Source organism: Mus caroli, unplaced genomic scaffold (genome assembly GCF_978045245.1).
Source record: "Mus caroli unplaced genomic scaffold, Mus_caroli_1 scaffold_20, whole genome shotgun sequence".
Taxonomy (NCBI): domain Eukaryota; kingdom Metazoa; phylum Chordata; class Mammalia; order Rodentia; family Muridae; genus Mus; species Mus caroli.
The window spans coordinates 7,827,267-7,847,962 of record NW_028227275.1 but is presented as its reverse complement, the minus strand read 5'-3'; the positions used below and the strand labels follow the sequence as shown (position 1 = coordinate 7,847,962).

At 49.2% G+C, this 20,696-nt stretch overlaps 1 long non-coding RNA gene across 12 annotated transcripts; it reads right to left on the bottom strand.

Moving 5' to 3' along the window:
* Positions 1 to 3,268: 3,268 nt before the first annotated feature.
* On the bottom strand, positions 3,269 to 9,798 carry LOC115029976 (uncharacterized). Of its 12 annotated transcripts, none has more exons than XR_003835534.2 (7): positions 9,696 to 9,798; positions 8,611 to 9,233; positions 8,224 to 8,358; positions 7,324 to 7,470; positions 6,198 to 6,291; positions 5,379 to 5,512; positions 3,269 to 4,022 (listed from the first exon to the last, which is right to left on the bottom strand). It is a non-coding gene; the product is annotated as an uncharacterized LOC115029976 (long non-coding RNA). The 12 variants fall into 12 exon arrangements; XR_003835541.2 differs by having other exon boundaries at positions 5,379 to 5,432; XR_003835535.1 differs by lacking the exon at positions 3,269 to 4,022 and adding an exon at positions 4,031 to 5,286.
* Between the last annotated feature and the right edge of the window lie 10,898 nt (positions 9,799 to 20,696).

Here is a 20,696-nt window from a genome sequence, read left to right as displayed (position 1 = left end):
CAGAGAGAAATCCTGACAAAACAAAAGCAAAACAAAACAAAAAAATCGAACTGGATGTCATCCATGCCTATAATCCCAGTATTTAGAAAGCTGAGGCAGGAGGATTGCCACAAGATTGAAGTCAGCCTGGGATACACAGTGAGCTCCATGAGAGGCTGGCTATAGAGTAAGACTCTGTCTTAAAAAACAAAAACAAAACAAAGCATGTGTATACACATGTGCCCATGCGCACGCACGCACGCACGCACGCACACGGAGAACTTGTAGTAGTCAGAGTGACATCACTTCCCACCTTCATCTGCCGCTTTTCACACTGTCCTCTCCCCGCTTCATCCAATGGCTCCTGGTGGTGGCCCCTGACAAGCAGGCTCAAGTGGTTCCCTCTCTTTAGGAAATATCTGCAGCGCTATGAGAGCCCAGGCTCAGTGTGCTGCTCGTATGTCAACACGGTATAAGCTAGTGTCATCTTGGAAGAGGGAATCTCAGCTAAGAGAATGTCCCCACTAGATTGCCTGTGTCCCTGTGGGTAGTGCCACCTTTGGGCTGGTGGTCTTAGGCTGAGCAAGCCAGTAGGCAGCATTCTCCACGGCCTCTGCATCAGCTCCTGCCTTGAGCTCTCGCCCTGACTTCCCTTCACGCTGGACTGTGATTAGGACAGGTAAGATCAAACAAACCCTTTCTCCCCATGTTGCTTTTAGTCCTGGCGTTATCACAGCAGTAGAAACCCTTGCTAAGTCTGCTCCCCTCGCTCCTTTGTATCTGTTTTCTTTGCACTAAGAAACAATTCATAGAAGATAACATTTGTTCCTTTTAGTTGCAGCTCATTGCTCTTTAGCACACTCAGAAAATTTCACAGCTATTCTATCACAGTAGGTTTCTCATCCCCTAAATAAGGCCAGGACTCCAGTCACCAATTTCTCCTTCACCCATAGACACCAGCCACCACTAATGCCATTCTGGGCATTCTATAGAGATGGAATAGTGCAAAGTGCGGTTTTTTGAGTCTAGCTTGTTGCTCTTTTTGCATAGTGTGTGTGTGTGTGTATTATAGAACATGGGTGAGAGATTAGGATGGGAGAAACAAGGTCAACCTTAAAGCAGCTATCTTACAAAGTCTGCACACAGCAGGGACGCCCCTCCCCCATTGCTCTGTGTACAGAGATGGAGCCTAGCTCTCATCCTTCCCCACCTAGATCCTCTAGTCTTCTCAAGACCACATGAAATTGGGGAAGAACTGTGTATAGTTGGTTGGGGTTGGGGGATGGGTACTCAGGTGAGGGTCAAGTGACCCTCTCTGTCCCCTCCTTTAACCCAGCAGTGAGGATCTTTGGCAAGGAGGTCTAGCCAAACTCCTGAGATGTTAGCAGTCGGGCTCAAAGGCTGGTGGTTCCCTACAGCTGCCTTTCTGGGCGCCACCCGCTGCACCCCACACACACCAGTGCTGGGCTTACCGGCAGCTGCTCTCAGCTTCTTGTGGGTGCTCGGAATACAAATTCAGGTTCTGGAGTCAGAAATACAAATTATGGTTTTGCAGCAGGCACACTTTGCCCCACAGCTGTACCCCAGCCCTTGAAATGGAACATTTAAACCAGCCGCTCTCAACCTTCCTAACTCTTCAATATACTTCTTCACGCTGTGCTGACCCCCAACTGTAAAGTTACTTTTGTTGCTACATCATAACTGAAAATTTGCTCCTGTTACGAACAGTAATGTAAACATCTATGTTTTACAATAGTCTTAGGTGACCCCTCTGAGAAGATTCCCTGAGGGGTCATAACCACAGGTTGAGAACACTGATTAAATAAACTATTAAAGAGGGAAAAATCCTCATGATAAAAAGTAAATCTATTGATTTTACAGTTCTTCTGTTTGTTTGTTTGTTTGTTTTTTGGTTCTCAGCATATATTTAAATAAATTAGAAATATAATAAAATCAGTCCAATGCAGTTTGCATGTATTTAGTGTATAAATTGAGAGCAATTTTCTTTTCTTTTCTTTTCTTTTCCTGTCAGAAAGAACAAAGAATTCTGAATGTAAAGTCTTAGACATTGTTTCTTTTCAGAACCCTGGCTCATATGTAACTTTTGTTTCCTAGTTTTTAAACTTTCGTTGAGAAAAGTAACTGTTTAACAGAGCTGCTTTGTTATGTCTGCCAGCTGTGAGAATTCCAGTGTCTCACCTCTTTCAACACTTGTCAGGATCTGTCCTTTCCCTTAGCTGGGTAGGCTGGGTGTGAGGTGGCATCTCACTGTGGTTTGGATTTGCATCTCCCTGCAGAGTAACGGTGTCTGCCTCTTTTTGCATACAGACTTCACATACACACTTACATCTTTGGGGGGAAATGAATATTTGAATTCCAGCCACTTCTAAGTTCAGGGGTTTCTTGTTTTGTCCTCTTTGTTTTTGCTTCTGTTCAGTTTTCTGCACACATACACTAACTACGTCACTGTTCTGTGATCCATCTTTAGATGTCTGAGTTCACTGTTACACTTTCGACAAACGTGGGCTGAGTCTGGGTCTTATTCAAACCCACATCCTCTCCTCTTGGGCCTGGTGCGCCTACAATGGTGCCTGGCAAGTGCCTGGGTGATTGGGCACCCAGCCTTGGACACACAGGCTTGGACACCTGGTCTTGGACACACAGGCTTGGGCACCCAGCTTTGGACAGTGTCTTTGTGTTTTCTTCTAAGGCCTTTCTAAGTACCCATGTTTCCAACTTACCTCTGTGTGGAGGCAGTCCCATGGTGGGGTTAAGGCGACTTTGCTATGAAGTGGAGTCTGAGCTCAAAAGTCTGTATTCTGGAACATTCTGGCATGTTACCTAAGGAGACCCTGCCTTTACCCTCCCTCCAGGTCTCCCTCCAGGTCTCAGGCTTCCTCTCTCGTCTTTGGCGGGGTTGTGGGAAGTAGGAATGGTTGCTTTCCAGCCAAGGCGAATACAGCACGAGAAGGATGGGTGCCAAAAATATTGTTGCCCTCCAAGTACATGACCACCACCTTCCACACAGCTACCAATGGCTGCCAGGTGACCCAGAAGATACAGCTAAACCTGCCCTTCCTCCATCTTGTCAGCCTCCATGACCTTTAAAATACTCTTTTGCGTTCATACCTGGAAACAGAATTACTGAGCCATACAATAATTCTATTTCTTCCTTTTCCTCTCCCCCTTTCCTTTCCCTTCCTTCATTTCTTTAAAGAGAATATTCTTTTTTTCTTTTTTTTTTAAAGATTTATTTATTTTTATTATATGTAAGTACACTGTAGCTGTCTTCAGACACACCAGAAGAGGGTGTCAGATCTCATTACAGATGGTTGTGAACCACCATGTGGTTGCTGGGGTTTGAACTTCGGACCTTCGGAAGGGCAGTCGGGTGCTCTTACCCACTGAGCCATCTCACCATCCCTAAAGAGAATATTCTACAGAGTTAGTCATGTTCATTTCCCACCAACAGTGTCCAGGGCATCCTACCAAAACTAGTAATGGTTTTTACATGGTAGCTGCTCTGATAGGTGGGAAGTAGTTTCTGTTTTGTTTTGTTTTTGTTGTTGTTGTTGTTGTTTTTCGAGGCAGGGTTTCTCTGTGCAGCTCTGGCTGTCCTGGAACTCACTCTGTAGACCAGGCTGGCCTCGAACTCAGAAATCCGCCTGCCTCTGCCTCCCAAGAGCTGGGATTAAAGGCGTGCGCCACCACTGCCCGGTGTGGGTTTTGCATTTCTCCTGGGACTCCTGCATTGAGGCGTGGCTATTGACCATTTTATGACTTGTAGAGGAAAAACAAGTGTTTGCTTGGCTGAATCGCCTCCCTGGTTTCTGTCACTGTTGGTGGCGGTGGCAGCGGCTTGTAGGAGTTCTTTGTATATCCCGGATATTGGTCCTTTATCAGGTCCACAATTTGCAAACCTGTTCATGCATCCTGTAGGTGGCCTTTTTCCTCTAAGGATCACCCATTTACTGTACCAAGTTGACATTTTTAGTGAAACACATTCCGTCTGATAGGATGACTGAGAATATTTAAAATACAGCCTAAGGAAGGAAAGATGGTGAAAGAAGATACCAACAGAAATGAAGTCTGGGTTTGTCCTTGAGCAGATGGCACCCTTTGTTCTGGGGACGCCCCGCCTGATGAGAGCGGTGGGTGAGAACCAGAGCCCACGTGTGCAGCTTCAAGTCCCAGTAAGAAGCCTACGCGTACCTGGGCCAGGCAGCGGGCCTGTGTGGGTGGGGAGGGGTTGCACCGTGGCTCTGGGGTTTCCCTGAGATCCATAAAGGGAGTGTGGTGAGTGGGTTCAAAGGCAGGAAGTTCACCCACAGTAGGGAAAGCAGAGAGTGCCCCTATGTCAGCCTCCGGAGCCAGGTCTAAGGAGCAGCTCTCTGTAAATCTTTCACCACCTTTTATGTTGTTTTGTGAGATTTTTTTTTTTAATTCTAAAAATAATTATGCCTAGATCCAGCTGACGGAAGTATAAAACATTAACGGAGATCATCCATTAAACAAGATTGTGCCAGCAACCAGGCTTCACGAGCCCCTAGAGGACCCCAATCACCTACAACCCTCCTCATACACACCCGACAAGGACCCTGAGCCCTTAGGGAAGATCTGCTTCTAGTACAACGGGGCTCGGTTCAGATCTGTCTGATTTGAAAGCACATTTCTACCACAGCCTTTTTTCTGCGACCATTCATCTCAGCACTTGCGCATTTTTTTCTTAAGCTTTCAAAATAATGATTATGTATTTTCAACCTCTGTTTACAAATGCAAAATCAGCTGAGTAATATTTCAGGAACAGTAAGATATGCCATTTATTGCATAATTTTCTCACAAATCGACGTAATGGGTGCTGGTACCATAGTTTTCGCCATCTTAGGCTGATGTGCTTGCCCCAATCCCTGCGTGCTGGACACTGAAAACAGACAGTCATCCCACATCCCATAACTTGGCTCAAGAGGGCACTTCAGCCAAGTTTGGGGCCTTCCGTGCTTCCTAATAGCCAATAATAAAATAGCAAGGGTTCTGACCACAGCAGCCCCCTTTTTCCTGACACCTTCTAAAGAGGAATGACAAAGAGCTTCCGTGGAGAGTGTGAGAAAGGTACCACACACATCCCCACCTCCATCTCCAGACAAGGTCCCGTGGGCATCCCAATAATCATTGTCTGCTCTCTGATGCGCTCTGTATACAGACTTCTGCCATACACACTATTGGCACAGCCAGGTAATTTGTCCCAGAGCGAAGTGTGGGGACAGTTTTGGTTGTCCAGCAGGTTGACAGGCTGCTGTTGGTATCACACTGGTGGAGACCGGGGAGACTGCTAAGTATCCTACAAGGCCCCAAACCCCAGTGTTCAGTCAGAGTGAACCCAAGGATTCCGTGTTCCTTACCTGGCTCCCTGTGGCTTCCATTCTTCACACTGAGTGTTCTCATACTACACCGCACTGTGAGAGACACACCAGTGGGGATATCAGGCAAGACAGAGACATGGTCCTGGACAGAGAAATCTGACAGGGCCGCATACCTATGAGCAAGGTTCACAGTGGAAGCCGGGTGTGGTGGCGCACGCCTTTAATCCCAGCACTCGGGAGGCAGAGGCAGGCGGATTTCTGAGTTCGAGGCCAGCCTGGTCTACTGAGCTCCAGGACAGCCAGGGCTACACAGAGAAACCTTGTCTCGAAAAACCAAAAAAAAAAAAAAAAAGGTTCACAGTGGATAGGAGGCATAGCACCGACAGTATGAGTGTCCCCACATTTAACCCCAGGCAGAGGGGCAGGAAGGAGTCTATAATTCATGGCCCTTAAGACATTTTGCACCTCCTGTGACCTTTCAACCATTATAAACAAAGTTCCATTGTGTCACTGGTGGTAAAGGTCCCTGTTAACGAGCCTGTGTGTTTGCCAGGGAGGGGACTTACTTGGTGCCCCATGAGATGTCTGGGTGAGATTAAAGGGTCCTTTATGTTATGCCTCTTCAGTGACAGGAGAGGCAGTGGAAGGCTTCCTCCTCCAGACAATAAACTAACCCCTCTTGAGATTGATTGCCAGCCTTGAGACACATTTTAATGACTAGCTTTATGGCTGTTCAGAGGAGACTGGGGTGATCATGGAGAGCGTAAGGAAACACATTCTCACTGTCGAAGGAGGCTGTGCTATGGGGTCTATACCACTCAGACCCTTCCACCACGGAGGAGGCGACTTTCTGCATACCTGCCGCAGGACAGAGACCGTGCCTTCAACACGGAACCGCTTGCTTTCCTTCATACCCGGTGCCCTGTGGGCCCAGGCTTCTCTGCAGCAGGCACTGGGACAAAATAAGGAGGAAAAATGAGGGACAGACTTTAGACGAGGGAGCAAATCAGAAGCAGTCCCTCATCCCACAAGTTCCACAGGTGGTCAGAACTCAGAGACCCTTGAAGTTTGACAGACGCAGGGAGAACAGCAGCCTGGCTTAGTTCTGTAACCAGCTGCTGCTAGGTGCTAACTTGCCCGCCAGCCGTGGGTCTTGCTCGTCTTGCTTTCCCTTTTGGCGTCTCTCCTGACTCTCTACAGGACAAACTCAGCTTCTGCTCTCTTTTCCATGACTTCCCACTGCAGCTAGCTTTCCCAAGCATCCTGGCTATGCTATCTCAGAGAGCTTGTCCTGGCTATGCTATCTCAGAGAGCTCGCCATGTGCTCCGGGGCTCCAATCTCCTAAACACACCCACCGTGTGGTCCAGCACCTAGAAGATAGAGTCTCCCTGATCTTACTAATTGCTGTTTCCCAAGAGGCGAGTAGTCTATGCCAGGGCTCTGGCAGGGAGCTGCTGAGGTACCAGCTTCAGGACAGGGGTTTTTCAGATTATCTGTGAGCGGCAGAATCTCCTGCCTTCTCTTCTAAGCCAAGGAGACAGTAGCATCCTCACTCCTTAAAGATCTGTTTCATGGCGCTTCGCACAAAGGCAAATAATAAATGTTGTTATTAATTTATGAGCCATTGGAAAGCAAGCCCGGGTCTGCCTACAGGGTGTTGAGAGAAAATTTATTTCCTCACAGTTTCCCTCAGTGGAACTTGAAATGAAAAAGGCATTCATCACTTTGCCCAGAAACACAGCAGTAGTGATATTCAGGCAGGCCAATTTGTAAGGTGGGCCCTGTGAGTTAAGGGGCAGGGCTGGAATCCTCACCAGGCTCAGTAACATTTCTTGTCTAGATGTTGACCACCACCCCCCACACCCCCAGGTGAGACTCATCCTCCTGTTCTTTGCAGGGGTCTGTCCCTGGCTGAGGGATGAAGACAGAGCAGGGTGGGGATGGAGCATTGGGAAGATCTGAGGCAAGCTGCCACCCACTTACATCAGCAGAGCTTTTCATTCAAGCATTGCTGGTCCCAAGAACAGAAGCGGATCTAGAAGTCAGATGCAGGTGGCCAAACATCTCTTCGCCCGGCTTGTCAGAGTGACTGCTTCCTAGTCGGCTGTATGAACTCTTTCTTCCACCTCCCTAGGCCGAGAAGACAACCAGCCCTGGCTCATCTGTCGGCAGCATGAGCCCTCCGAAAGGGAGCCCCCTTGTTACCCGCTTCCTCCCAGTACCTTCTCCCTTTCTCACTTCTCCCAGGCTTGACAGAGGCTCTGAAGCGCGTGAGGCCATTATGTAAACATTCCCCAGATTTTTGACATGAGTACTGAGAAGTTCCCAGAGACTCTGAGATGAGGGCCTCCTATGTAGGTACATCTGTGCTGAAAGATGCTGTCTGGGACTGGAGGGCGGAAATGCCACTAGAGATATTCAGTTCATTCAATCTCTCTCTCTCTCTCTCTCTCTCTCTCTCTCTCTCTCTCTCTCTCTGCCTTGTGCTGCAAAGCAGCTGCAGCTTCTTCAGCTCTGAGGAAAGACAACTGACGTGCGGGAAGAAGCTCACAGGGGCAAACAGACTCCCCCAGGTGGGGGTATTACCCATGATGAACTGGGAATTAACCAAAGGACAGTCAGAGTCCTGGGACAGGAAATCCTGCCCTCAGGGCAGATAGTTAGACAGACAAGGGCCGGACTCTGGAAGGACTCAATTTTTCCATCTGTTTACTGGGCACACACTTAACATCCTATTATCACGTTACTGGGGACGCTTACTCCTCCTCTTTAGTGATAACATTTCCCATCTACAGTCCCCAGCTGGCACAGTCAGGTGACTGCACACAGGACAGTCCCACGGAGAGCAGAATTATCCGCACAAACCATCCATACTGCACTCACCTAGCGATTCACAGGCGAGAGGGCAATGCCTGCTCCCTCTTCCCCACAGGCAGCCTACAGTTCTCTCAGCATTCACGGGTTATACCCAACAGCTTCTCACGGAACTCACTCCCTGCAGACACACAGAGAAGAGCCCTGTGCACACAGCCATTATTCACACTCATGTCGACCTCCTCCCGGCCCCTCCCTCCCGGGACTTCAGGTCCAATCCTTGTGTAAGGAGATGCTCTGACCCTCCCTGGTAGCATCCACTGCTTGCCCACCATCCCTGCTGGTGGGATTCACAGAATCGGAACCTCTTTAGTTCTGATAAACCCCAGGCGTACGTTACTCTCTAGGGAACTCATTTGGGCCCCAGCTGCATTCATGGAACACACAACATCGTACCAGCAGCCCGTGCCTCCAGGGAGGTGAATTGACAGATGTGTACCCTGGAGCCCTGGCCACTGCAGTCAGCTGCGGGTCACTGCTTCTTCCTTTAACAGTCTCTCAGCCTGGAAGAGTCAAACCCCGCATGAATGGGTCCAGAGCTCTCAGCCCAAAGCCTGAGGGGTGGGCAGAAAAGCCAAGATGGTTAGAGCCTGGGTTCCAGAAAACAGTCCCCATACCTGCTCTGAAGTGAAGTGCGAGCGGATCCACCGCCCCTGAAAGGCTGGCCACTGCTGGCTGCCCCACCTTAGGGCTCCGGTGTGGGCTTTAAGCATCATGTGCCTGGTCTGACATCCCTCACCTCTACCTACCTCATTCCGGTGCTCACCACATGAGACCTGTTCTTCAGGCCTTAACAAGGATGGAGCAGCCAAGGGTCAGTCTGGGGGTCGGGTGGAGGGAAAGACAAAGCTCAGAAGATGTGAGCAGGAGAAGCCTTCTCTGTCTGCTGCCAGATGTCCCAGATGTCCCAGATGTCCCAGCACAAGTGCATTGATGTGATCTCCTCCTCTCTGTGAGAACTCTTCCTAGATTTACTGTAGTGGTACCCATGGCTCCCAGCTCTGGGCTTCCATCCAAAGCTGAAGAAGAGTATGTTGGAAGAGCTTTGGTCCTAAGCTCTGGAAATGAGTTCCAGGGCCACCACCGGGGGGGGGGGGGCACGTTTAGAGCTGACCAGTCCCAGTGCTGGATCTGGGGCTAGAGTAGGGGAGGCACACAGCTCTCCCAGAGTGAGTGAGTGAGATCGTTTCTCACCAAAGGACTGGAACGGACCCAGAACAGCCAGAACGAGGCCCCGGAAGTAAGTGCTCTTAGAATTTTAATAAGTGCACAAGTCTTTTGGGGCTCTTGTTAAAATGCATATTCTAGTTTAATAGTTCTGGGACAAGGCCCAAGAGCCAGCAAATTTTTAACTATTTATTCATTTATTTGTTGGAGGTAGGTGTGTGTGTGTGTGTGTGTGTGTGTGTGTGTGAGAGAGAGAGAGAGAGAGAGAGAGAGAGAGTCAGAGGGCAGCTTTCCTCAGAGTTCTGTCCTTCTACCTCATGGGTTCTGAGGGCATGGAACTTGACAGGAAGCGCCTCTTCCCACGGAGACATCTCACCACCACCACCGAGAATCGGAATGTTTCTACATCTCGGTGCTGGCGCTTGCTGGGGGCCTCCTCCAGCCTTTTGGAGTTTGGAGCTGAGGTGGAACACAGCATCATAGGACAAAGGCCAAAGACTGATGCCCTGGCTTTGTAATCCTGGCTAACTGTACTTGGGGCAAGAAGCTGATGGCTTCTGTAAACTTAACACTCTCTTGCTTATTTTGTGGCTGAAAACCATTGGCTTCTCTTCAAATCCGTGCTTAAATAAGCGCTGGGGGGGGGGGGGACTTAGCTCTTTGTACTTAAACAAGCGCTGGAACTCAACTCTTTATTACTGTCCTGTGCTTCAATGCGTGCTATAAACTTAACTCTTTGACTCTTTTATTATTTTGTGCTTAAATAACCACTAATTTCTGGCGAATTAACACATGTGGTTAGCAGTGGGGAGTTAAGTCAGCCTGGGGCTCCTCTGGCCCCATAAGAGGCTCAGAGCTTCTTAACGCTTTTTGAACCAGAGAGGACAAAAGGAAAGGAGTCCTTCACACAGACACATAGACCGGGTGAAATTTGCTCAATAGGGTCGGCTAATGTCCAGGAGTCCGTAGGGAATGTAAGAGTGACAGGAAAGACATGTCAGCTGCAAGAAGCAATCCTGGAATGAAGTCCCTTGGGACCTTGCCTGTCCGAGTTCACCTATCATAAGCCATGCAAAGACAGTGGGCCACCTCCAGGAAGGTTACCTGCTAGCCTCAGCCTTTCCTAGATGACCCCTGACAGGCAGTTAGGAACCACATTCAGGGCTATCAAGCATCTGACAATAGCTAATACCTCTTCCCAAATATCCTTAATGTTTGTGCCGTAAGTAAGGGCAAACCAAGGAGCTAATGGGACTCAGTGCACAGAAACCTTCCTGCACACCAAGGCCAAATTATCCCCTCGGCTTGAGCCTCACTAGGTTAAGGCAGGAAGGGCAAGCTCCTTCTCTTACTGTGCAAATGACGTGCAAATAAATTGGGTGGTTTTGCTGAGTCACCCACCTGCTTTGAAAGACAGTTCAGCTCTGATCCCACCACGCCCCTTTTACAGGGGCACACAGGATTACATCAGTGTCGTCATGGGACCCTCTTCAGGCTTCTGGAAGCTCCTGAAGAGCTGCCAGGGGAGGAAGGAAAAGAGAAGTGACCCCCCCCCCCAAGTACAGTCACACTTCCCCAGGGTGACAAGCGGAGAGCTGAGTCATCCCAACCTGGTGACTTTCAAAGTCTCAAAGGGCAAAGGTCAGCTGGGCACACGCCACCTACCACTACTGCTGGAGCTATTTTTATCCTGAGGTCCCTTCTCGGCCCATTCCTCCATGATCTCCCAGTGTTGGTTGCTCACAGTAACCTCTCACCCAGGGTGGGGCCAGTCACACCTGAGTTGCAAGTAAGATAAGGTGAGGCCTGCTACCACCTCGAAGGGTGGGGCCAAGCCAGTGCAAGTCATTTTCGAGAAGACTCGTTGGCGATCTGTGGACTGGCAAAAGAAGATCCTGTGCATGATCCATATGTGGAACCCACTTCTGGTTATGCTATGGGTTAAATCATGTGTCGCCACCCATAATTCATGGATTGAACTCCTAGACCTCCGACCCTCAGAATGCAACCTTGTTTGGAACGGGGGTCTGTGCAGATGTGGTTGTTTCCACGGTAGAGACTAGCAGACACAAACAAATGCTAGTCGCCAGCAGAAGCGAGACAGGAGTTAAACAGTCTTGCTCACAGCCTCAGAGGAAACCAGTCCTAGAACCATCTTAGCCTCAGCCTCCCAGGGGTCAGAGCCTTGAGGCAATTCACTTCTAGTGTTCAAGCCCGTCCAGTCTCCTTTGGCTTATTTTGGGGGCAAACTGGCTAGTCTTACCTGCCCTTTTGAAAGTCCTGGTGAACCAAGGGAGACCCTCACAATCTGACACTTAATCGCTCCTCTACTTGTGCTCTTGTTGTGATTGTGGTTTTATTCATCTTGCGGGCTGAACTGTGTCTCCTGTTTTCTCTGCTCCGAGAACGTCAGACCTACTCACTTAGACAACAAGCCTGAATTTCGCTGGCCAGACTTTAGGGAAACTGTTGATCAATAGCACGCACGGGTTGATTTATTGACGCGCACCTCCCAGAAGCACCCCAACAGATATCCTCTGGGCAGCAGAACACCCCACCCCACCCCCCAGTGCAAGCTGGAGTGGTTATATCTCAGAATCATCCCAGGAGAGTAGAGTTTCTAGAACATTCCAGGAGAAAAAAAAAGATCGGAAATTGGGTGAAGAAGGGTTTTCTGCCATTGGTGAGAGAGATTCTGAGCTCTGTGGATCCAGTGTGTAGTTTCTAGGAAGATTTGGGGCTGACAGGACACTGAGGGTCACCTCGGAAGCTCCCCCTCCTCCCCCTGTCTCTTTCTCACCCAGATGGCATTTTCTGACTTGTTTACTACAAGTTGAACCCTGATAGAAGCTGGGCGGGCTGGGAAGGGTAATGAATCAGTGCTGTCTCCACGGGAAACACAGCACAGCACACCAGCCCAGCCCAGCCACTCCTAATGCATGGACCCTGCCCTTTAGCATACACACATCAGCTGAGCAGTCACACTGTGGCTGAACCCATGTAAGGACATGTCCTGTGGGCACACAGAGCCTCACCCATTCCTACTTTGGTACCATGTTCCTCTCTCCCTGTCAGTTCTCTCACTACAGCGTTCTCCGTGCAGAGTTCAGGGTGTCCCTTACAGCAATCCTGCAGTTCACATCCACAGTTCTTCACTAGCCCAAGTCTGGGTCTCCCAGGCTGGCCGCAAACTGCAAATATGGCCGAGAATGACCCTGTACCTTCTGGTCTTCCTTCCTCAACTCGCTGAGTGCTAGGACACAGGCATGGGGCACTCTGCCCAGATTATGCAGTTCTGGGGACGAAGTTTGGGATTCTGTGTACACTAGGCAAGCATTCTGCCATCTGAAGCTGCATCTCCAACATTCCACCTCCACCTCTCCAACATTCCACCTCCCCGCAGGCACAGACCCAGCTTTGAACCCGACTCTGGCACCAACTGGCTGTGTGGCCTTTGTGAAGGTAGTTTACCCTTTTGGAAGCTCGGATTCCTTAGCTATGAAAGAAGGTCAGCCATAAAGACTTACCCCATCCTGTTGTGAGGAGGTTCAAATGAGACGGCTTACGTCGCCCTGCTTGGCACGGTGGGTGGCTCTCTGAAGCACATACACCGTTTTCCTATGATGGCAAGTGATGAATAGCCTGGGCTTGCGTAGTGTGGCAGAATGCGTATGCAGAAACAAAGGATGTGCATTCCAATCTACTGCGAAGCTAGGAGGTATGACATCCATCTTACCTGCTTTTTTTTTTTTTTAAGTTTTGCAGCCTGTGACTTTTTGCTGAGGAATTTGCACTGATACGAGGGGACTCATTCATCCTCCAAATATGTTCCGAGCACCTGCTAAGGAGGTGACGTGTTCCTGGCAATTCTAGGAGCAGAACTGGGGGATGCGAGGGAGAGAGGCAGGGACTGGCAGTCGTCCAAACTCATCAAGCTTCCTTTCATGCTTTCCCTAGGTGATGGTAGATTTGTCACCTACTTCTACAGATTATGTCTGGCATTGCCTCAGGGAATGTCCAAGGAGCTGAGGCCGGAGAGGCCCAGTATCCAAGGACTTGAACCCAGCCTTAAGGTGGGATCCCAACTGTTTTCCTCCTAACTCTTGTGACCATAGGAAAGCCAATTATACCCATGGAAACCCGGTTTCCTTTGTTAACTAACAGAATACCTAGGTCAGACTTTCCAGGCTGCTTTCAATTCTGTGTAGCTCCCTCTTGATAACTATATGCTTCCATTCATCCATTCATCCATTCATTCATCCATTCACTTATTCATCTCTCAAACGTCCTCCAAACCATCCAACATTATTTTGATTATTATCTTCTGAGAGCTATAGAAGGAGTTGCGGGGATAAGGGAGCACTGAGAAATTCTGCCTCTAGGACCCCAGAATCCAACAGTGGACCTCAGTTTACCTTATACCCTTCCATGTACTGATGTGGGTCTGGCAGTCAGGAGCCACTGACAAGTTCCTGGCAGGGACTGACCCTTTCTCAGTCAAACCCAGAGGACAAGTGGCTCCTAGAATCTAGGCTACAAGTAGCCTAACCTCTGGGCAGGTGCTCAGGGTAGGAATTCCGCTCTTCCCGGACAGTAGCCAACAGGGACCCAGCCCTTCTACTTGAACTCATGACCCTGTGTTTCCTGTCTCTCAGCAGTAGATGGGTTCTAAAGAGGGCTGGGTGGGCTCCTCAGGGCTAACTCACAGTTCAGACAGGAAGTAGGTGGGAGAGTTCCCAGCCACATCCCACTCTTTCCTTTGGAACAGCAGGGCTTTATACCAGGCTCCCCTGCAGATCTTTGCCTGACTGAGGAGAACAAGTGGCCACTCCTAGCTGCAAGGAAGCCTGGGGGGGGGAAGAGAGAAGAGTGTCATAACAGGCCTGGGTCAAAGGTCAGAGAGCCTTTTTTTTTTTTTTTTTTTTTTCTGGAAATGGTTAGAAGTAAGTATTTGCGGTCCATTCAGTGTGTGTCACTACTGCTCGCCTCTGCCTCTGAGGGTTGGCAACTGGCAATGTGTCAACCCGTTCTGCTGGCTTCCAACAAAACGTACCACAAAGTATTACTTTACCTTTTCTTCAATAATGTAAAATAATGTTAGAAATCCACTTCCTGGGGCTAGAGAGAGGGCCGAGTGGTCGAGAACATGCGCTGTTTTTCTGCCGGTCTGATATTTATCCTCAACACCCACTCTTGGTGGCTTACAATCTTCTTTAACAGCAGTTCCAGGGGGGTCTGGTGTCCTTCACAGAGCACTGCAAACACATGCAAACTTTTGGGGGAGACACTCATATATATACACACACACATATATACATATATACGTATATACACATATACATATATACATATATATTTATTTATAAAAATCCGAATTTTTAAAAATCTGTTTTCAGAGTCCCCGCATAGAGTTGGTAGAGTGCTGGTCTCATATGCACAAGGACCTGGGTTTCAGCCATAAACGGGCCGTGATGGGACATGCCTGTTTGTTGGCACATCCTCAACTGGTTTTTCCTTCCTAAGTGAGAGTCTCCACTGCAAGCTCAGGCAGGGATCTGAAGAGGAAGTTTTGGGTTGTGTCACGTGAGGCAGACTCACGAGGTTCTCTTCTTTCTCTCACACCGTCCGTCACAGTCCGTCATATCGCTGGGCATCCCAGGCCTCTCCACCTGTACAGCACTCTAGAAACACCCCACTCCCCGTTCCCGAGAAGCACCCCCAAAGTTTCGCCTCAGTACACACTGTTCTCCTCGTCAGTTCAACCCAGGTAATTAAACGGAACACCTCAAAGGTGATTAAAAATTAATTTGGCTTCAACAGGCCCGGAAATGAAATTCAGGGGAAAGCAGGCCCGGCTGGAAGCAATTGGAAAACCACCCTGCTGGGCAAGGAGAGTCACTAAGCCATCACCAGAGGTGTGGAGGGGACAGTGGAGAGGCAAATGGTGACTGCTGAGATTAGATGGTAACAGGTCACTTCTCAGGCCTCCATCACTTACTGCTGCATGGCTGCTACTGACAGCAGCATTGCAAAAGCTGCTGGTTGACAACAGGGAAGTGTCCTCCTGAACTGGTGCCTCCCACTCGGCCCTCTGTGGTTCCTGGCTGTCCCCACTCCCACCCCAGCAGCGGCTGCAGCCCCCTTACCTCCTTCAGTCTTCCCATTTGCACAGTCCCCCCACCCCACCACCCCCCCCCCCCCCCCCCGCACCCTTTGGAACCTGGCATGGTCCCAGCATCCTCTCACCCTTTGCCTTGTGTCCAGGACAGCCTGCTTTATCTTTCCTCCTTTGGTTTGTAGCCACTGCCCTCCAAGGATGGTTCTTGATGTAGCCCCCCCACCCCCACCCTACCCTGTTCTTTTCCCCCCTCAGACCCCCCCACCCCTGTTCCTTGTCTCCCAGGCAACAGTCCTACTGCTTGAGACGCCAGCCTGGAAGCTGATATTCCAGGATGCTGCAAAAGGGCATTTCCTCTTCCCATCTCGGAAGCCACCAGGGGCCTTCACACCTCCAGTGCCATCCAACTTTCCCATCTGGTGTCTTTGAACACAGTGAACAGCAGGAAATATCTAGTTAACCCTTGAGGGCCGGAGCATCTTTTCAGTGAAGCTCAAGAGCTTACTGGGGAAACTGTTTCACCTAAGATCTCTGGACCCATTCACCGCAAGCTGCTCTGAACGAGATGCTTCACCTTCTAGGTCTTGCCACGATCTTCTAAAGGTCTAGGTTGACATCAGCTAAACATGGTGACTAAATTCAAATCTAACTCTAAGTTGAACAAAATGAAAAGTGTCATTTCCTCTGCTCTGTCTATGTGACTAGGGGCAACAGTGCTAGGGAATACACACCTTACCAGAAACTTCTACTGGATGGTGCTCTGCTGGAGATAAGCTGAAAGTCTGACAGATGGGCTGTGGCCCTGGGCTACCCACCTAATTTCCTGAGGCCTCCCGGTGTCTCCATCTGTCGTGGTAAGCTATCTCGGTGACTCATGAAGTCCAGAGAAGGCAACCCAGGTGTGTGCTCACTCTGCAGTGTTGGATAAAGAAAGACCAGGTGAGCATGCCTCGTGACCCTCAGAGGAGGGGCTGCAGCCTCAGCATTAGACTGAGCCCCAACTCCACCCTCCTCTCCGTAAGGCATGCTTGAAGGCCACATACAATGGAAAACTCCTGAAGAGCCTCATGCCCCAACACACACACATACACACACACACACACACACACACACACACACACACACACACACACTGGAGACTGAGTTCCAACATTCAAGTACCGAGTGAGCAGTTGGTTCCAGGGAGAAGCTCTTCGTGGTTCCATAGTCAAGAGCCCCAAAGGCAACGGAGCATCTTTCATCCTAAATCCACCTGTTCTCCCTTCATGTCTTAGCTCAGGAGCAGGGCACAGCTTCTAAGAAACTAGAAATTACATTTGCTTGATCTCCGGACTTTATAACCCTATTACTTACTGTTCTATGGGCAAGGAAGTTGAGTCTCACAGAGATGCGGGACCACAAAAAGGACCTGTCACCGACGGCCTTCATATATATACAAAGTCGCCTGACTTTACCTCCTCAAATCTGCCCCATTCCCTCTCTCCGACTCTGTGCCCAACAACTATTATGGCTACATCGTCTCCTGTCCCTCTGTTGTTCCCCAGTGTTTCCCAGTGTCCAACCAGGCTCCTTCCTGTACCCACCCCCAGCCACAGTCCCCTATAAAAGCTAGGTATTTAATGTCAACAGTTTTCTGGTCAAAGTCCCTCAAAAGTGTTGTTCATCTCTGTATCTCTGAAACCTGGCACCTAGCAAGGAATCCCCATTTAACTGCATGAATGCGTGGATCTCTTGGAACACCCCAATCGAAGACAGGTCCCAGAGTGTGTGACAGAGGTGAATTTGGGACACTCAGACTACCAGCCACCTCTGAGTAGAGATATGGAAGAGTTATTTTAACTGAGAAAATGTGTCCCGGTAAGTAGTACAATGTTCCTTCTGAGAAATGATGTGTCTGTGAGGCCAGAGGAGACAGATTGTTCTACAGCGTTCCTGAGAAGGCGGCCCAGCCACCAGCGTGTGACACGGTGCTTCCCTGACTGTGTGGGCAAAGGTGTGCACCGGCCAGCTTCTCAGCCATCAAGTCAAAGATCCCCGTCTCCACCTTGGCCAGGGTTAAGGAAGTTCAAGGTGGGAGTCGCTTCTGAGTCCCCTCATTCACTCTCTGGATTATGTTTCAGGGAAATTAAGGGATGCACACTGATGCCTGCAAGCTTTCAGAGTATAGTGTCCATTCTCTACATATCCCTGTGACGTCTTCCTAAGCTACCGGCCTGGGAGCCAGCAGTAGGTCATGGGTTCTCAGACAGACCAATTCACTTATTTAAGCCCCAGTTTTCTCTTCAGATTACTGGAACTATAAGATAGCTGTTTTAGTCTATTTTCTGTTAAAGGAAAAAAGGAGGAGGGATGTGCTGGTATATGCTTTTAGTCCCAGTACTTGGAAAGCAGAGAGGTCAGAGGATCTCTGTGAGTTTGAGACCAGCCTAGTCTACACAAAGAACTCCAGGACAACCAGAGCTACCTAGAGAGACCTTGTCTCAAAAAGTCAATCAATCAATGTAAAAGAATTCTCTTTCTCTTTCGAGAAAAAGCAAAAGAAAGAGACTGGATATGGGCAATTTATAACTAGAAGTTGACCCGCCTCATGGTTCTGAAGGCTGTGTGGCTAAGCCAGCATGTCTCATCTCAACACCTGGAGAGCATCTACTGCATCCCAACGCTGCAAAGAGCCTTCCAAGTGAAACCGAGGTAGTGTGCGCTCTCCTTGGGTCTCTTCCTCATCCAATCAAGCTATTGAGGTTGTCTCCAGGGCCATACACTTCATGACCACTAACTCATAGATTTGATCTCCCTGGATGTGGTGATTGGTTTAGCAACAGGCACTTGACTGAAGTCAATGATCAGAGACTATGTGACTCTATTCCAACAACCAGAGACCATGTGACTCTATTCCAACAACAATCAGAGACAGTGTGACTCTATTCCAAGTACTGAGCTACTAAGGAGCACTGGGGAACTAAAGCCTGGGCCCTTCTGCTGCTACTCTGTTGTGGGATACCTGCCAAAGAACACTGCTCAGACACGGGTTTCAGCCAGCAGAAAGTCCTAGCTGGCCAGTGACTATGCTGAGTTTTTAAGATCCCAGTGTAGCCTCAAGCCTTTCTCAGGGTGGCCTTTAAGGACAAAAAACCATATTCTAGGTTGACATACTTCCGTTAACGAGAACGGTTTGCCAGAAGCAGAACCACAGAAGCTCATTTTGAGACTACACTTTTCCAGAACTATATGAACTTTGACGGATTGGGCTTTTGTTTTGCTTTTGGTGCGCGGGTGCTGTCCATGTGCTGAGTTTTACAGCCTGAACGGTACTTCCGTCATGGAGTCAGTGTGCCAAGGTCTGGCACCCTGGTACAATGCAGAGCCTAAACTACCAGCCTGAAAATGTTTCTTTTTGTAGAACTGAAATCTAGAGAAAAATAATGTAATGGCATTATCTGAGCTCAAAATCCAGCCTTCCATAACACAAGACCACCTGAACCAAAATATTTACTTGTATTCGTTTGTTTCTTTGTTTGTTTATTTATTTACTTGCTTATTTATTTCTTTTCCTTAAGCCTGTTTGGGACAGAGGTTTCTCAGACTTGCAAGAGAGAGGTATCATCCCTGGTTCTGAAAGTGTCCCGGAGAAGGTGTGAGGGTGGAGACCCATGATAAGGTGGAATCCAAGCCAGGGGCAGAGGTACAGGGACAGTCTAGATGCAAAAGGCCATTTCAATCAGGTTCCCATTGGGATATGATCGCTGTGTGTCCATCCCATACTTTACAGCCTGGTAGCTTCTTAACACTGCCCCCACCCCTAATCCTCCACCCCTACCCCAGCACAGGAGCTCTTGGTTCAAATGAAATAAATGCTGTCAGCTGCACAGGCTTTGAAGCTCAAGAAGTGTCCTTATGTTTAGGATGGCAGCTCCCAACACATGACTGCTAGGACATACAGCCAGTCACCTTCATGGAGGAGGATAAGGTATGATGGACAGGTGGGAAGGTTCGGAAATTGAACCTTCCCTGCATGTTGCACCTCTTCTCTCTGTCCTCATAACCACCGTGTGTGGGATATTAGCACTGGGGTTTTAGAGACCAGAAAGTAGCCTGTTCAACATCACAGAACCAACAAGCAGAGCTGTAACCCACATCCAACTTGTTCCATACTTGCTTTTCCTACCATTGTGGTTATTCCTGGGGGCTGAGGTCTAGACCTTTGCCCACTGAGCACAGAAGGTTGTCAGTCAGGGTAGCCTGCCTGACTTGTATTTAAGATCCCAGTGTAGCCTCAAGCCTTTCTCAGGGTGGCCTTTAAGGACAAAAAACCATATTCTAGGTTGACATACTTCCGTTAACGAGAACGGTTTGCCAGAAGCAGAACCACAGAAGCTCATTTTGAGACTACACTTTTCCAGAACTATATGAACTTTGACGGATTGGGCTTTTGTTTTGCTTTTGGTGCGCGGGTGCTGTCCACGTGCTGAGTTTTACAGCCTGAACGGTACTTCCGTCATGGAGTACTGACACAAATTTACTGACACAAATTTGGAAAGGGATGCATCATGTATATGAACAAGAGGCCAAGCCTGGCAGAGAAAAGGCACTCTAACCAGCCAGTTTTCCAAGATACAGGGTCCAACATCATACAAAACCCTCCTCGGGAAGGAGACAGAGTAATCCTAGGATTGGGAAGTCCTGAACCTAAGTCACCCACAGAAGCTGGAGAAGGCCAGGGTCCTGGAGACTAACTGCATTCTGGTAGGCATGCAGAGCCAGCACACTGTGTCTTGCAGGGTAGGCTACAGTAGGAGGCCAGGGAAGAGTCTGGAGAAAGATGAGAGAGTGCTCCTCCAGAGCAGGGGGCAGAAGAGGGTCCTCAGCTCTGTGCCCTTCTGAGAGAAGGGGCTGTGTTGTTGTTTGTGTGAGTTTTTCTGTCTCCTTTTAATTTCCCCTGTCAACAACTGGTAGGACCTGTGTAGCCTCTGCTAGTGTGGTCCCTTCCTCTGACTGAGGGTCAGGTGAGGATGTTCCAGAGAGCTACCCAGAGCAGGAGCTCGGTTCCCAAAGTCTCCCCACACCAGGCAGGCTTGCTCCTCTGTGCTTCTATGCCCTGAGTACCTCCACATGCAGAGGTGTGTGGCCTTGCTGGGACTAGGGGAAGGAGCCTTGACAGCCCTTGCCCCTATTTTCTTGTGCTCTCATTCCAGAGCAG